Source organism: Solanum dulcamara, chromosome 1 (assembly GCF_947179165.1).
Source record: "Solanum dulcamara chromosome 1, daSolDulc1.2, whole genome shotgun sequence".
Lineage (NCBI taxonomy): Eukaryota > Viridiplantae > Streptophyta > Magnoliopsida > Solanales > Solanaceae > Solanum > Solanum dulcamara.
Window position 1 is genome coordinate 24,645,097 of NC_077237.1, and position 18,716 is coordinate 24,663,812.

Here is an 18,716-nt window from a genome sequence, read left to right on the forward strand (position 1 = left end):
TGACCTTTCTATTATATATCATTGGGGAAAGGCGAATATGGTAGTGGACTCCTTGAGTCAGAACATAGTGATTATGGGTAGTCTAGCCTTTCTTTTAGCTTTGGAGAAAAAATTGGCTTTAGACATTCAACCTTTAACAAATAGGATGATTTGCCTTTATGATTTTAGGTGGATTTTAGCCTATGTTGTAATTCAATCATCGTTATTAGAGTAGATTTGTGGACGGAAGTTAAAGAATGATGCCTAGTAGCCATTCAAGAGTAGGTATTTCGACATGATGCTTAGAAAGCCACCTTGGATGCATATGGTCTTGTTACACCCCGTACTTTTGTACCTTGGAATGCGTTCTTAAGTCTCTTGAAAGGCTCTTAAGTTTCATAGAAGGATCATAAGCCTCTTAAGTTTCTTAAGGTTTCTTAAAGTTTCTTAAAGCTTCTAAAAGCTTCTTAAGAGTTGCCATGTGAGTCGGATAATCTATAACGCTATCAAACAACTCTAAGGAAAGGAGAATGCGATACCCAATAGTAGAGAAGATTGGAAATAGAGTTATAAGAATCTAGAAGAAGTTGGATACCGAATGATGAGTCGCAGGACACGACTTATTTACGTAATCTACCAACTTGTAAATCTTACATAATTAAGCTACTGGAGTACATACCAAGCTTACGTAGCAAGAATTACATAAGTTCGTAAAGTAAGACAAGATTACAAAAGGGGAAAAAAGAGTGCCATGTGGCAGCATAAGAGAGTGCCACATGTTATAATATGGATCAAGGGTGGTGGACCCCCACATGCCATGTGGAAGACCGTGAGTGGAGGAAGGGATGTGTTAGCCCAATGAGGGCTTTATACGTGTCACCACTTAGGACTTGACATGTGTCACTACTTTGGGGTTGACATATGTCACCCCTTTAGGTGGCCTATATATATATCTCTTATTACTTATTAAAGTTCCATACTTATCTATAACATTCAATAACAAGAAAGAAGAGAAGAGAAGAAACTACAGAGGGAGAGAGCCACGGTTTTGGAAGGAAAAAAAGGTGAGTTCTTTGATTTCGCTTCGTGAATTAATTATCTAGGGTGTAACAAGATGTTATTAAGGTGTTATTAATGAAAATTTATGGTTTGGAGCAGCCAAAAATGTTAGAAAACAGCCGCGAAATGTTAGGCGTGCTAAAGGAACTTCCGAGGCAAGTTTTGACGAGTTTGATGAGTTTTGGGAAAGGTAAGGGATTCTCTTTCAAATTGGAGTTTATGATTTTGTTATTAGGTATATTACATGTCTTCAATAAGGTTGGAAGTGGAAAAATTGCATAAGGATGCTTGACGTTAGAAACAAACTAAATTGAAGTGGTTATAGTTAAATCGAAGTCGAGTAGTGGGTTGTCGTTGTGGTGTTGCGGGTGAAGCTAGTTGGGTTGCATGTTGTAAGGATTTAAAGTATTTTAAAAAGGGTGTGGGTGATTCTGGTTACATCCAAATGACCCTCCGTTTGGTATGGTTAAAGATTTTGTGAAATAAAGATTAAAAACTCTATTTTCGTATTGCAGTTTTGAGCTAGTTGTTTGGAGTTGTATTGTGTAATGTTGAGGTGGTTTAATTATATATATACTGATGTTTGTTGTTTTTGGTATGGTTTATGACACTGTGGCTGAGTTGAAACCTTAGGGATATTGAAGTTATAGGGGAAATGCTGCCCAATTTTTGGTAGCATCGGAACTAGTAACAAACTAGTCAAGGGTAATGGATAAGGAAATGACTCCTATTAGTACTTGGTTGTAGAGTGGGATATTGGAAAGTGAAAGGCTATTAATCTTAGTATTACTTTCATGTCAAATAGGTTAAGGAGGTATCAAGGCAAGCCATATTTCAATTAGTCCCAAAAAAGGTAGGTGAAACTTTCTCTTGGCATGTTTTGGCATAAGTACATAGAGCTATCCTTCTTTCCACTTGATATATATTTGACATAAGCGTGGTGCTATGATGGTAAGGTAATTCAGTAATAAGGTTATGTTACCAAGCCTATGATGATATATGTAATGATGACTCCTGGAGGAAAAGTAGAGACTAGATAAACCTTATTCTTTCTCTTCCTTTGGCATGTCCTAATTATAAGTAAAATGTGATATGAGCTCTGGGGTAGCTCCACTTTTAAGTTGTAAATATAATCTTTATCTCTTATTCACTTCTGAATGTCAAACTCGTGTAGTAAGTTGAACTGCTTTCCTTGAACTCTATAGGTTGAAAAGTACTCGATGCATAAGCTTCTAGTCCTAAGGACTATGTGACGATGGGTATCCCTAATTCTATGAACTGTTAGTATTACTTTAGTACATGTCTAGGGTCCCCGAGATCCTAAGTGATATAGGCCTTAATGGTATTTAGAAGGCACTCAAGATGGCTACACTACTATTCTGGTCCCCGGATGATAACTTAATCTTCTTACATTACTCGAGTCTCTGATAATGATTTATATTGTATATGGTTACTCACTACTTGATTCATGTATACTGTAATATATCTTTTACCGAGTCCCGGGCCAGCTATAATATAATTATTATTATATGATATGTGGATCAGACCAAATGTTCCTCGGCATTACTATATAATATATGGATCGGACCGAACGTTCCTCGGCATTACTATATGACACATGGATTAGACCGAACATTCGTCGATATTACTATATGATATATGGATCGAGCCATTGTTTCTTGGCATTATTATACGATGTATAAGGTATAAGTTCCTCAGGATGTACTTACTATATACATGGATCGGGTTGTACGTTCCACAATACTAATAATATATATGTGCATATGATGACAGAATGATGTAGATAGTATACCGAGTCCCTAAAATAGGCTGAGCACAGTACGTGATGGTAATATGTATGACTTTCTTTTATATGATGCGAGTACGGAAAATGGTTAAATGTTATACTTACCCCCTGCATCCCTATGCCAACTGTAATTTCCTTATGATGTCTATGCTTTACATACTCAGTATATATGTCGTACTGACCCATCCTTTCTTGGGCGGCTGCGTTCATGCCCACAGGTACATATACATACTTTGGGGATCTATCAGTGTAGGAGTTCTACTCAACAATTCAGGAGCGCTCCATTGTGCCAGAGCCTAGTTTTGGTATTAACCCTCGATGTGTATATTTATTTGTTCACAGGTACGACAGGGGCCTTGTCCCTTCTTATGTTACTGTTCTTACTCTTAGAGGTCTGTGATATGTATATGGGTTGTGTATGGGTTGTATATGCATGTATGTATAGTGGTGCCTATTATAAGCCTTACTGTCTTATATGTTATCCTTCCTGTTGATGTGCTATAACTAAAACAGGGGACAAATTTACTTACAAATAGTAGAGATATACGTGAGTGCCTAGTTCGGGCACTTGTCACACGCTACGAGGTTGGGTCGTGACAGGTATTCTGAGGGTTGATGGTCGTATTTGTGTTCCTAGAGTTGGGGAAATAAAAGTATTGATTCTTTGCCTTTGTATTAATTTGAGCATGGTAAAGATGAATCGCTATTTGAGACAATATTACTGGAGTAGCTACATAAGAAGAGACATTGCGGATCGTGTGTCCCATTTCTTGTGTTACCAGAAGGTGAAGTCCAGTATTTAAGACCTGGTGGTGAGTTTGAGATTACCCATTCTAAAGTGGAAATAAGAGAACATTACTATGGATATTGTTATAAATTAGCCTCATACTTCTGGAGGTGTTGACTGTATTTGGGTCCTCAAGGATTGATTGACCAAGTCAGCATACTTCAGTCTTATTCAGTCTTCTTTCAGTGTTGAGGGGTTAGCTCCTATTTATATTGTGGAGGTAGTTCATCTCCATGGGGTTCTAGTGTCCATCATATTTGATAGGAGTTCTCAGTTCACTTATAGCTTTTGGAGGACCTTTCAAAAGGAGTTGGGCACCCGAGTTAACCATAGTACATCATTTCACTTAGTGACCAACAAGCAATTAGAGTGTATATGTAATATCTCAGAAGTTGGAAAGTTGATTTGGAAAGAAAAATGCAGAAAACTTGTTGGTGCAAGTTTTTACCAGGTCATGTATGGACTGTATAAGGTTCTACACTCCATAGGAGGCTATCGTAGATGAGCCAAGGAAATGGGAAATTTCCTAAGTCTGGACTACGAAATGTCTTACAGATAATAAAGAGATCCATGGACAATAGATCCATCCGTGGATCAATCTTTAGAGGCTTGGATTTGGGGTCCGACAGGACTGACTAGGTTTAAGAAGTATGGTTGGTTCTACTGACCATATAAGGATCTATGGACCACACCACTATACTCAGGGAAAGTTTGGGTTAAAGAAGGTTCTATGAGAGGTTTATATGGCCCGTGTAAAGATCCACGGATCATAGACCTGACCGTAGATGAAATATCAGAAAGTTGGAATTTTGAGGCTTGAATAGGATAAGAGGGTTTTAAGTCCCGTAATGCTTTATAGATCGTAGAAAGTGGTCATAAAGGAAACTGCAGATAGTGTTTTTTTTCTTGTCGATTTTCACGAGACCTTGGATGGTCTGTGAAAGGTTCAAAGGACCATAGAAGGCGTCTATTGAACTAGTCTGACAATTATTTTCTCAGGGTTATTTTAGTCTTTTTCTAATCTCTCAATCCCTAAAATATGTCATTTCTAAAGTATTCCCAAGTCCTGTAACTACCATTACACTTAAAATTATTCTAATTCCCTCTCATTCACTCAAAACCTAAAAGTTCTCAAGTCTTATTCTTTAAGAAATTTCTCACAATGGACTAGGGTTCTACGAACTTCAAGTCTCCTTTTCCAATTCCGAAGCTAGGGATCATCAAGGTGTGTGGGAACTTCATCCATGGATCCCTTTTATACCATGGATTCATAAAGAACCTTTAAATTTTCTTTCTGACTTCTTAAAAAAATTTAGGGTTTCTATAATTATGGTATGTGTTCAATCAATTATTATTTTATTTATTCATATTGATCTTATTATACATAATTTGATCTTACTTGAGTTTTTCCAAAGATTTTTATATGAACCCATGCTATATGAATACGTTGATTTTTTAAAATAAGTCTTGGGATGTAAGACCCCAAAAATTTTGGAAAGCCCTAAAATGAGGAACAAAGAATGAAAGTGTAGAGAAATGCAGAAAATGCATACTCTATTTCCTACATGATATTACCATGTAGGGACCGATGTTGCTGCACAGTCACCGCTGCATGGCTTGTTGATTACGTTGAATGCTAATTTGTTAGTGAGTTCCCATGTTTCGGGAACAACACCCTTTCCTTTCTATCTTTGTTATGTACAGTCCTTTGGGATTCTAATCAAAATACTTATTTCCATTTATTATGAGAGTGATCTAGGGACATGTCTTAGCCCCCGCCAACTCTAAAGAAATAGAGGTATTGTTGGAAAAATAGATGATGTTGATTTCTCTTATGATATACTGTTTCCCTTAGTCCCATTATTCCCTTTTTTATCTTATGATTTTAAGGTCATAACTTATGAAAAGCTAAATGAATGCTAAGAGGCTTGGGAGAGGTATTTCTGGGTTTCTGATTAGCCGTGTCACGTCTAGGCCATAGACTCGGGTCGTGACATGGGACTTTAAGTATGCATCACAAATTGAAGAAAATATGATTTAAGGATGCTTTTGAATGAAGTTTCAATATTTTTTTATAAAAACAAAGTTTAGATTGAAGTATTCTCATTATGAAAGAATTTCATGATTTAGCCACTTGAGATTGAATTGTGATTTTTCTAAGAAACGTTTATCATGATCGCGATGCTTTTGGTTAAGTATCTCTTATGATCGATTATGTGATAAATCATGGTATGTTGAAAGTAGTTATTCCAATGATTTATGTATTTTATGATGAAATTGGTATTACTAGATTCGTTCCATTTCAAAGACTATGATATGTATGATATTTCATTGAGAGTTTACCTAATACCATGTTGGACTAGTGGTGATTACCCAACTCCAAGAACTATGTGCCCCCATAGGATGTACCGATTGGACAATCAACTTTAGCTTAATGGATCCATCTAATCTTATGTTTGGTTTTCATTACCTTGGCTAGCAAGACAAAAATCTTTTCGGTGTGGGAGAAAGATACCAGAATATATGTTGTAGCTCACATGGTTTGTGCTTATGTCAAGTGGCTTGTATATGGTCTTTTGAGATCCTATTCACGATATCATGCATAAGGGGTAGTTTAGATCATGACATACATCATATTAGAGATAGGTTTTTAAAGAGATCTAGGTTTTTGACAAGCTGAATTTAGTAAACTATTATTCATCGGTTTGAAACATGCCACATCTATGAATACGAGGCTACGATACGTTTAAGAAACTTCTCTTTTTACGTACTTTCAATTCATATGATAGAATTGAACTCTACAAAGTTTCCTTCTAACTCATGTTTTATATGTTTCAAAATCATGCATCCAAGAAGTGCTTGTTGAGAAGGAATGTGAATCAAGACGAGGAGTAACAACCACCTAAAGCTCCAGTTGATCCTTTGGTCGAGTAAGTCACTCAACATGAGTTTAAGGCTACTTTCTAAGAGTTACCCCAAGATATGATGGCACCATCTAGTAGAGAGGTTGTAGCTCCCATGAACCCAAAAAAGGTTATGGTGGTGACCATGGTTTGACACCTTACTAGGACGAATCCTCTGGAATTCCATAAGACTTTGATCAATGATTTAAAAGTTTGTGGACATTATTGGAGTGCCTTTAGTGGAAAAGGTAGATTTGGCCACTTCTCAATTGAAAGGGGTTGCTCAAGGTAGTTTAATCAATGAAAGTAAGAGAAGGCTATCGATGGGGGTCCTTTGGATTGGGACAATTCAAGGGTGGTTTTCTAGGCCGATTCTTCCCTCTCGAGATGACAGAGGCAAAGGTTGAAGTGTTAATTAACTTAAAGCAAGGAAATATGAGTGTGAACGAACATTTTTGAATTTTACCTGATTTTCTAAGTATACTCCGGCTATAATGGTTGATTCTACAGCTTGTATAAGTAAGTTACTTTTTATTGTCTCAAAAATGGTGATAAAAGAATGTAGAATTGCTATGTTGATCAAGGAGATAGGTATATTGAGATTGATAACACATGCTCAACAAATTGAGAAAGAGAAGCTGTAAGATTCCAGAAGGTGCAATGTCGGAAAATAGAATAAAAATGGAAAATCTCAAAAAATTTGGTACCATATGGGCTTCAAAAGGTCCTTCACAAGCACTGGAGTGCACAAAGGGCCATGAAAATCCATCATAGTGGTGCACTGGGAAATTGGGGGAAAAGGAAAGAAGTTCACAGAAGAGTCCATAGGTCGTGAAAGGTTCCACAGACCGTGGAACGCAGTCGTAGACTGCTCCTCTCTAGACTTGGACCAAAGAGTTTGCATGAAAGGGTCCACAACCCATAGAACAGTTTAGGAATCATAGAATGGTCCGTGATAAGTCAATTCTTAGAGGCATGTTTGTGTTACTCTTCAAGAAGATCCTCACGACTCATGGATCTTTCCACGATCTATGAAAGGGCCCGTGAAAGTCGACCCTCTAAGGGCAAGTCAACCCTCCAGATTATGTCTCTCTTCACGGACCTTGGGGAGGTTGACGGCCCATGAAGATGGTCAGTCCAGGGCCTCTGACCAATGTTTCAGTAAGGGTTCTTTGGTATAGTCCCTATTAGTTCATTAATGTATTTGGATGGTTTTTTGGGTTAAATCCTATTCTATTAATGACCCAATACCGTCCTAAACCCCTAATTCACTATTATTCACTCAAATTGCAAATGATCACTCTAAAACTTTTCCCAAAGTTCATCTCCTTCCTCAAGCAAGGTCTCAAGGAATTCAAGTTCACGTATCCTTATTCATTGCATTTAGGGGTTCTAATTGATCAAGGTAAGTGGGAATTCATCCATGGATCCCTCCATCCATGGAGTCCCAAAGGAATTTTCTCAATTTCTTCTCTTATGATTATCTTCTAACCCTAATTCCTAAGAGATTGCATTGGGTCAATTCAATTATAGTTTATTTTATTATCATTAAATAAATCATGTATGATTCAAGTTTCAATTGCATGTTTTCAATTGATTTTCATGGGCCCATGCCTTATACTATTTTCAAGTATAAATTTATGAAATTGTGATTATGATTGATGAGGGATTTTATGAATGATTATGAATGTTTATCAAGAATCTATGAATGACTCATGATATGTAATAAACGATGTTTCAAGAAAGTATAAAGGTTATAATGGGTTTTAATCACACACTCATTGTCACGATCCAAGTGTAGGGCCTAGACTTAACATGGTGAATGACGAATCCGAAGATAACTTATCCAAGACTCTTAACATTCATTTAGCCTTTAATAGGTAATGTCAAGTGGAAATAAAAGGGGGAAGTGGGACTATATGGAGATATCATAGCAAATATCAATATTAAAGATTTGTCTTACATTTGTCCAACAATACCTCTAGTCTTAGACTTGGCGGGGACTAAGACATTTCCCTAGCTCACCCTAAATCAAAACAGAAATGAAGTACTATAATAGATGTCTAAAGGTCTCAACATAACATAAGATGGAAAGTAAAGGAATATTGTTCCCGAAACATGGGAACTCACCAAATAGCAGCCTTCAAATAATCTCAACTAGCCACGTGGTGGATAACAAATGGGAACATTGGTCCCTACATGGTGATATCATGTAGGCAACAGAGTATGCATTAGTAATTCAAATATACTAAGTATGTCGACATGTCATATAATGAAAAATATTAGGACAGTTATGAAGTGAAGTACATAGATAAGTGCATGCACGAGTAACCAAATAAATAAAATTTAAATTGTTCATTCATGGAAAGATGACTATAACCAACATTAAGACCATGTGAGCTATAACATGGAATCAAACATAACCCCTTACATTGGAAAGGGAGACTACTTGCCAAGATAGAAATCCGTCAACATTCATTTCTTTTAACATTTAATGGTCATTTGTGGATCCATTAGCCTAGCCTACAAGGACTCCTATGTTGGAACATAGTTAATGAGACAAGAGATTGCTACTAGTATTTTCTTAAGAACCCCACTTCCAGCCTCGTTCGATGATAAGTCAAATCCTATGGAATAGTATGTCATAGTAACATAGTCATATGCATAATTTAGGACATCAAATCATCATTCGGTACAGTAGCTCCTTAAAACCTTTTAGTGATTCAAGTATACAAGAATTGTCCTTTTTCCATAAAGAATCCATTAGCTTAGGTGAGAAAACCTCTCACCAATATTAATCATTTCATTAAAGACTCATTTAATGATAATTATTATCTTACTTAAACATTTAAATGGAGTTCCTAACCTTCCAATCTTGGTTTAATGAAAATAGAGTGAAACTAGGTGGGTTCAAGTCAATCCAACTCTCAACCATTAATGTAATTGAAATCACGCATCAATACTATGAAATTTATCAATAGAAATCATTCTTTAAATACCCTAGAATCTGCTTGGTGATGAAGAAATCCTTGAGAAGAGTCTTGGTGAAGGAAAGGTTTGGTGAATTGGAGTTAATGTGAGAATGAGGGGTTTGGGAAAACTTAGGGCCCGTAAATAGGGAGGATTTAGTCCCAAAATGACCATATTTACTAATAAAACATAGGGAATGAGCAAAATACTCTTCTTTAAAACTGGCCGGACAGACCATATGAATGTGTCCTTACGACTCATAGAGAAAGGACTCTCTCTGTAGGGTCTGAGAAACCCTTAGAAATGAGTCTTTGAAGCACTTCTACTACTCGTTCTTATGATTCATCAACTTATTTATGGATCGTAGACCCAAGACGTCTTATTGATCCTAATAAAACCTGCAAATCTTGAGTTGTGAAGTTCTTTTACGAGTCATGTCTACGACTCGTCCTACTTTCTACGAGTCATATGCTTAGCTCATAAACTCATTCTTTCACTTAGTCCACTTCCCAACCTCAACATCACCTCCACGAGTTAGTCCTATGACCTATAGAAGTACTTACGACTCATAGGTTGAGTTGTAAGAGCTGATACAATCCATTTTCTTGAAATTTTTCCTTCATTTTAACTTTTTAACTTATTGGGTCTTACATTATCTCCCTCTTGGGAATATTCATCCTCGAATTAGATTCAACTAGAATAGAAAGGACACAGAATGAGGGCTAGTAACCCAGCATGACTGCAATGACACATAAAATGCATAAACCATGATATTTTCGTAATTAACATAAAACATGACTTGAAAACCAATTTCATAAACATGCATGCATATGAAAGACTTAGGAAAACTAAAATGTAGGCATTTTAAACTATTTGAGCATGAACAACTTAGTTCCTTAGGCTAGAGTAGAGTGAAAGAGATGAGGGTATCGCCTTATCATATCCTCTTCTACTTTTGATGTAGCACTTTCAACTTGTTCATTCCTCTTGACGAATGCAACTTCCTTTTTCTTCAATCTCTTGACTTATCGGTCCAGAATTTCAATCGAGGAACTCTTCATGGGTTAAGTTTTCTTCAAAATTCACTACTTTCAAAGTCACAATGGAACTTGGAGAACCTATACATTTTCTAAACATAGATACATGGAATACCAGATAAACTATAGCCATGACCAATGGCAACTCCAACTCATAAGCATCCTTGCCAACATATTTCAAGATCCTATAAGGCCCCACATTTCTAGGGCTTAACTTTCCCTTTTTACCTAACCGAACTACACCCTTCATGGGTGAAACCTTCAAGTATACCCAATCATCCACACTAAACTGAAGGTCCCTTCTCCTAGTACCAGAATAGGACTTTTAGCAACTTTTAGCCATCTTCAACCTTTCTTGAATGATCCTTACCTTCTCCAAAGCATCAACTACCAAGTCGAGACCTAATAAAGTCATATCGCCTACTTTGAACCAACCTACCAAAGACCTACATTATTTCCCTTATAATTACTCAAAGGGTGCCATCTCAATGCTTGAGTAGTAGCTATTGTCGTAAGCAAATTCAATAAGAGGTAGATGGTCATCCCAACTCCGTTTGAAATCAAACACACAAGCACTTAACATAGCTTTTAGTGTTTGAATTATCTATTCGTCTTGGCCATCGATTTAAGAATGGAATGTGGTACTTAGATTTACTTTAGTACCAAGTCCTCTTTGAAATAATTTCCAAAAATAATAAGTGAATTGGGTACCATGATCCAAAATAATTGACAATGGCACACTATGCAACCTTTCCAATTCCCGAATGTACAACTTGGCATAATCCCCAGTGGGACATTGAGGTGGGATTCGATAAAGGAATCCTAGTAAAAACCCCTTTTCTCATGAACTATGTGCCAACAAAGGAGCCCTTGTAGGCTTAGGCTAGTGGATCCACAAATAACCCTAAATGTTAATGAAATGAATGAAGTTGACGGAGCTCTATCTGAAAAGTAGTCTCTCTGTGCCAACATAAGGGGTTATTGTAAGACCTCGAATGTCGAAAAGTTAGAATAAAAAGGAAATCTCAAGAAAAGACTGCTGACCCTAAGTCTACAAGTGGGTCTATGACTCATAGGGACTTGTACGGGTCAGAAAAATGATTCGTATACATGGTCCAGGGATGGAAAATTTACTTAGGAAAAAGTGGTGTTGGCGAGTTACTTGACGACTTGTAAAGAAAATAACGACTTGTAGAAATGAGTAGTCATGGTAATAACTGATGACCTGTAGGTGTCACCCTCAGAATCTGCTCTACGACTCAACAGGATGAGTCATAAAGGATATGATGACTCATCAAAATGATTCATAACAAAAATTTAGAGGCTCAGTAAATGGGTAAATTCTCAGACCTGCAGGCTAAGTGACTTTATGATTCGTAGACTCCAAGATGAGTCATAAACCTAACTCACAACAAAAGTTTAGAGAATTATTTTTTAGGTCTTTCTTAGGGCTTGCAGGACAAGTCGTTCCTAAGACTCATCATTGCTTCTATGAATCGTAGAACCTAGTCATAGAGTTGGCCGAGCTGGAATTTAATGAGGGGTGGTTTGGTATTTTCCCTATATTTTAATAACGTATGTGAATGTTTTTAAGGACTAGATTCATTACGAACTGTATCCTAAATACTCCTAAGCTCTTTTATTATATCATTATTTCCCCTTCTAGACTTCTTTCTCAAGTTTCCTCAAGAGTTCATCATGCTTCATTAGGGTTTCTTCAAGATCAAGTCTACTTTTGCAAATTCAAGCCCAATTTCTATCAAGGTATTTTTGGATTGATTCATGAGTACCTTCCACTCATGTAGTCCAAGGTTTATTTCTAAAATCTTATGAAATCTCATTACGTTTAAGCTTCAACTTTATGAATTGTGTTGGGCTTTTTCAATTTCATTCATAATCCTTAGTAATGATCATTATCAGTATGTTTCCATGTAAATTACATGATTTCAAGTTGAATTATTATTGACCATGTATAAAGCTATTTTCTATGATAAATTATATGAATTATGATTATGGAGTTCAATGTTTTCAAGGTATTCTTATGGTTTTCAATCAAATTGATTTTGTATATGAGTTTTTCTCTAAATTCAAGTATGAATTATGATCAAGAATTATAAGCATGTTTAAGACATGAATTTCATGCAGATTATGAAGAATGGTGACTTAGGGTCCTATGTGGTAACCTAGGACCTTATGACATGACATATGCAAGTATGTTTTGTAATGATGAAAGGTCAATACTTACATTGCAATTATGTTATATAATGAGCTATTGTATGAATTATGAAGTTTATGAATAAGTTATGATATATGCTAAGTATGTTACTATCTTATGTATTTTATGAGATTTGACTTAGCATCGAGTGGACTTGAGGTGGGGCCCTACCAAAAGCCTTAGTAGCAGCCTTATATCTCTTAAACTACGTGCCACCATAGGCCGACTTTATGGATTAGCTAATGGATCTACATATAGCATATGTACATGACCAGCCTAGCGGGGTAGAGTCTACTTTGGAAAGTAGATTTCCCTTTCCTTCTTGTATGGAAAGACAATGGGATTCCATATTATAGCTCGCATGGTCTTATTGTTGGTTATGGCTCCTATCGCACATAAGTATATGATTATTATGGTATTTTATGATCTTCAATTACTTTCTTTAAATGCTTTGGTCATTATAGTTTTCCTCATGACTTTACTTATCCTCTTTACTATGTATGTTCTTGATCATTGCATCTTAATACTTGTATTTCATGTCATGTCTATGTGCTTAGGAAATTCAAATATACTAACGCATATTGTTTCCTACATTGTCTCATAATTTAGGGGTTGAGGTTGAGAATCATATCTATCCATGTGGCCGGTAGAGCTTTCTAATCAGCAGAGTTATTGTGAGTCTTCATTTATCAAGGACTAGTTATGAGATGTTATTTTCGTACTTCCAAATACACTTATTTCTTTCATGTTGAGGCTGAGCTAGGGACATGTCTTAGTCCCCGCCATGTTCTTGATTAGAGGCATTAGCTGGAAAAAATGTTTGAGTCTATGTTGTCAAGTTCCATTCTTCTTTGTGAACCATGATTTAGAGACTCTTATGTTATTTCCGCATTTACTGTACCTTATACATGCTTTATGATATGTTAAGAGGCTTGGTTAGAGACCTTCGGGTTTTAATCGCTGTGTTACTACTAGGACCTTGATCGGGTCATGAAAAACTTTATATCAGAGCACAATGTCTCAAATATCCTAGGGTGTCCAATATGCCACATCAAGTAGAGTCTTATTCATGATTGTGAAGCACTCTATATCTATGAATAGGAGGCTATAAGATGTTTTTAGGAATCTTCACTTCTTTCATGATCTATAACGTGCGTTAGAGTGTATTATAAGACTTCTTTTCCCTAATATTTGTCATTTCTAATTTTTAGAAAAATGCCTCCAAGAAGACCACAAGTTCCAAGGGGGAACAATGTTAATGAAGTCCAAGATCCTCCGCTCCTCAAAGAAATGTCCCTTTGCTCGAGCAAGTTATACATGTGAAGTTCCTAACCATGTTTACCATGCTATCTCAAGTAGTATCCAACCAAGGGGTTATGGGTCCTCCTAATTTTCCTACTTTGGCTTCTACAGTGATGAACTTTTCACAAATGAACCCTCCCAAGTTCCATAGTTTGAAAGTCGATGAGACCCTCAAGAGTTCATTGATGAGGTCTAAAAGATAATGAGTATGATGGGGGTGACTTCATAGGAGAAAGCAGAGTTGGCGGCTTACCAACTCAAGGGTGTTGCTCAGGTTTGGTACACTCAATGGAAGTTTGAGAGGGCAGATGAAGGTCTTATTAAATGGGAAGCCTTCAAAGTTGCTTTCCTTGATGTCTTTTTTCCTCTTGATATAAGGGGAGATAAAGTGTTGGATTTTATTAATCTTCAATGAGGCAGTATGGGAATGAGGGACTATGCCCTAAAGTTCACTAAGCTATCCAAGTATGCTCCTTCATTGATTGTCGATCCATATGCCCAAATGAGTCAATTTATATTGGGGGTGTTCGACTTGGTTTCTAAGGAATGTGTTACCTCTACACTTGTGAAGGAAAAGGACATATCTCGGCTAATGACTTTCACCAAACAAATTGAAGAAGAAAAACTTAAGAAGATGAGAATAAGGGATTTTAAGAGGGCCAGGTATGAAGGTAGGTTCTCCAATGTTGGTATTGGTGGTGTTTGTAGTAGCCACTCCCAATAAGGCCAAGGTTCAGGGAAGAAGTTTACTAAAGATAGGGTGTCATACCCTAATGTTCAAGGAGGATGAGGAGTGAATGCTAGTAACCCTTCTTTTCCTAACTGTGCAAAGTGTGGAAAGAATCATGGAGGGAAATACTTGATGGAAATGGGTACTTGCTATGGATTGCCAAGGTGGGCCACAAGCAATCTTAGTGCCCTCATATTGTCAACAAAAGTGGAGAAGGTCATTCTCAAGGAGGCCAAGTGCAATAAGGCACCCAATATAAACCTAAGGGTGGTCAATGCAACAACCAATTCTATGCTCTTCATGCTAGGAAAGATGTGGATGAGACTCTCGATGTGGTCACGGGTATGTTACTGGTATTTAACTTTGATTTTTATGCCTTGCTTGATCTGGTTGACAACTTGTCTTTTGTTACTCCTTACCTTAGGATCAGATTTTATATGTGGCCCAAAGTGTTATTAGAACCTTTTTTGGTTTATACCCCCATTGGTGATTCGGTAATAGCCAAGAGAGTTTATAGAATTTTTCATGTGTCGGTCTTGCACAAAGTTATTCCATGTGATCTTGTTGAACTTGACATGACTGACTTTGACATCATTCTTGGTATGTATTGGTTACATGCCGCTTATGCATCTATATGTTATAGGACCTGTGTGGTTAGGTTTCACTTTCTTAATGAGTCTATTCTTGAATGGAAGGGTAATGATTTGGTGGTTGAAGGTTGATTCATCTAATGTATTAAGGCCCAAAAATTAATTTCCAAAGGGTACATAAATCATATTGTATGAGTTAGGGATGTTAATTCTGAAACTCCTACTCTTGAATTGGTCCATATAATGAATGAGTTTCTAGATGTGTTTTCCGATGACTTTCTCGGTATTATTCCCAAAGGGAAATTTACTTTGGTATAAATCTCCTTCCCGATACTCAATTTGTATCTATTCCTCCTTACTGTATGGCTTTGGTAGAACTTAAGGAGTTGAAAGAGAAATTGAAGGATTTGTTGGATAAGGATTTTATAAGGTCAAGTAGTTCACCATGGGGTCCTCCCGTGTTATTTGTTAGAAAGAAAGATGGGTCACTTCGAATGTGTAAAGACTATTGGGAAGTGAATAAGGTCACCGTGAAGTACAAGTATCCAATTCCAAAGATAAATGACTTGTTTGACCAAATACAAAGAGCAAGTTAATTCTCAAAGATTGATCCCCATTTTGGTTATCATCAACTAAGGGTGAGGGAGTGTTATAATCCCTAGACAGTGTTTCAAACAAGGTATGGTCATTTTGAATTTACAGTAATGTTGTTTCGTTTGACTAATGGTCCCATCATATTCATGGACTTGATGAATCATATTTTCAAGCCATACTTGGACATGTTTGTAATGGTGTTCATTGATTACATCTTGACTTACTCTCGAAATAAGGAAGGTCATATGAGTCACTTGAGAATTATGTTGCAAACATTGAGAGAGAAAAAAATTATTTGCCAAGTTAAGTAAGTGTGAATGTTGGCTAAGGGAAGTTGCCTTTTTTGGCTATATAATGTCTGGCGATGGGATTAAAGTAGATCCAAAGAAATGGAGGCGGTGAATAATTGGCCTAGACCATTATCTCTTTCGGAGATTAGAAGTTTCATGGTCCTAGGAGGATATTATAGTAGGTTTGTTGATGGGTTTTTGTCTATTTCTTTGTTTTACTAAGAGTAAGACCCCGAAAGTCAGAAAGTTGCATCCAAATGAAATCATCAAAATTTTGACTGACTCTAGCCTTAGGAGTCACTCTACGACTCGTAGATAGTCCTATGATTCATTGGAAGGAGTCGTGGAATGACCCTTAGCATTTGGTCATGAAAAAACTCAGAGGAGGGTACTACAACTCACGTTTATGTCCCATAATGTTCTTGACGTCTGGTAGACGCAACTCATACGAAGAGTCCTAAGTACAAGTTTTAGAAGTCCCTCAAGGTCAAGTGTACAACTTCACAGGATGGTTTGTAGAAGATGTTAGGTTTCGTAGGAACGACTCATAACAAAACTTTAGAGACCAATAATTTTGTAGGTGGGACTGCAGAATGGATGGATTTGATGAGTCATAACGAAGATTATGGGTTGTAGAAATGACCCATTTACAAACTTCAGAGACTCAAAAATTAGGCCTTTTCTTAGGATGCAGGAAATGACTCATCAATCTATCTACGACACATGGGAATGGTCTCGTAGGTCCAAAATCTAAAGTTTAATAAGGAGTAATTGTGTCTTTTCTAAAGTTTGGTTCAATCAACTTAGACATTTTTATGTCCAGTTTCAAAGTCTATGTATATATATATATATATATTCAATACTTCAAATTCCCCTCCTATTCAATTTATTCTCTCAAAATTTTCTAAGGTAAGAATTTCAAGTCTCACAAGGTTTCTTCTTCAAGCTCAAACTAGGGTTTCTACATTTCTTCTAGGTTCATCTTCAATTTATAGTGAATTCAAGAAAGGTATATGGGTGGGTTCCTTTCATCCATGAAGTCCAAAAGTTTTCTCAAAGTTTCTTCTAACTTTGATTGATTTATGAACCCTAGTTTCAATAAATAGCATTGGGCTAACTTAATTCCATTTTTAGATGTTATCAATGATAATTATATGCATGTTCCTATATGAATTGCATGATTTTAAGTTGAATTATGAATTCCCATTCACAAAGCTACTTTCAAGTTATGATTATGAAAGTTAAAGATGATTCTATGACTTGATCATAAGTTAAATGATTTATATTGAAAGTTTCGCTGATTTAAAGTTGAGATTACGATTTTATGATAAAAGTTATGATGATAATCAAAGTTAAGATCAAGGATGCTATTATGTTGTGATTAGTATAATTCTCATTCAATCATGTTATAGGATGCCGATAAGGACAATTTTCACGTAAGTTATGGATTTTTATAAATCACTAAGATAATGATCTATTCCTAATATGTTTAAATATGGATTGATAGGCAGTTACTATCATTCCCTATTATGTTATGATCATGTTTTTATGAGTTTCTATTGGTATTTTGACTAAGAACCGAGAAGTCTTCTAGGTGGGGTTTGGTCCGGTAACACAGTTAGTTACCCAAGGGAATCTTAGTAACAACCTAAAGTTCCAAACTACATTGCCCACATAGGATTGCCTTCATGGCCTAGCTAGTGGATCCACATATAACACAGTTGAGTTCAGTTGAGATGAGTACCATGATGGAGTATATATCCTCCCCCTTCTTGATGAGGGTTCAATCGAATTAAATGTATTATCTTGCATAGTCTTAGATGTCGGTTAAAAGTATTATCCCTCAGAAGTTGAAGTTAAGCTATGAGTTGTAAGATGAAGTTGTATTATATGCATTGACCATGAGTTTCATATGTTGTCAAATACTTTTAAGCTCTATTTATGTTCATTATGATAGGTCATGAATCTTATGGCATATTGTTTACGTTCCTTTACTTGTTCATGCATACCTCGCATACTTTGTACATTCAAACATACTAACATATATTTTTCCTACATTCACTTATAATGTAGGGATGGAGACACTCACAAAAATCCTATTGGTGGCCAAAGTTGTGTAGATATCAAGAGTTGGTGAGTCCTCATCTTACCGAGGGCAGTGACTTTGTTTCTTGTTTCTATTACTAGACTTACTTTTATTGTTTGGGTGATCTAGGATCTTATCCTAAGCCCTCATCAAAGACTAGTCTAAAGGCATGTTTAGACGGCTTTCGATATAGTCCGGGTTGGACGTCTATTGAGTTAATTTTCCTTATTTCCATTCCCTTGTGATGATTACTTTTACTTATCTTTATCATGTTCTTTACCTTATGTATGCGATGTATGCTGAGATGAATCATGGTTGGGTCCCTCGTATCTGGATCGCTGTGTCGCAGTTTGGCCTTAGTTCAGAT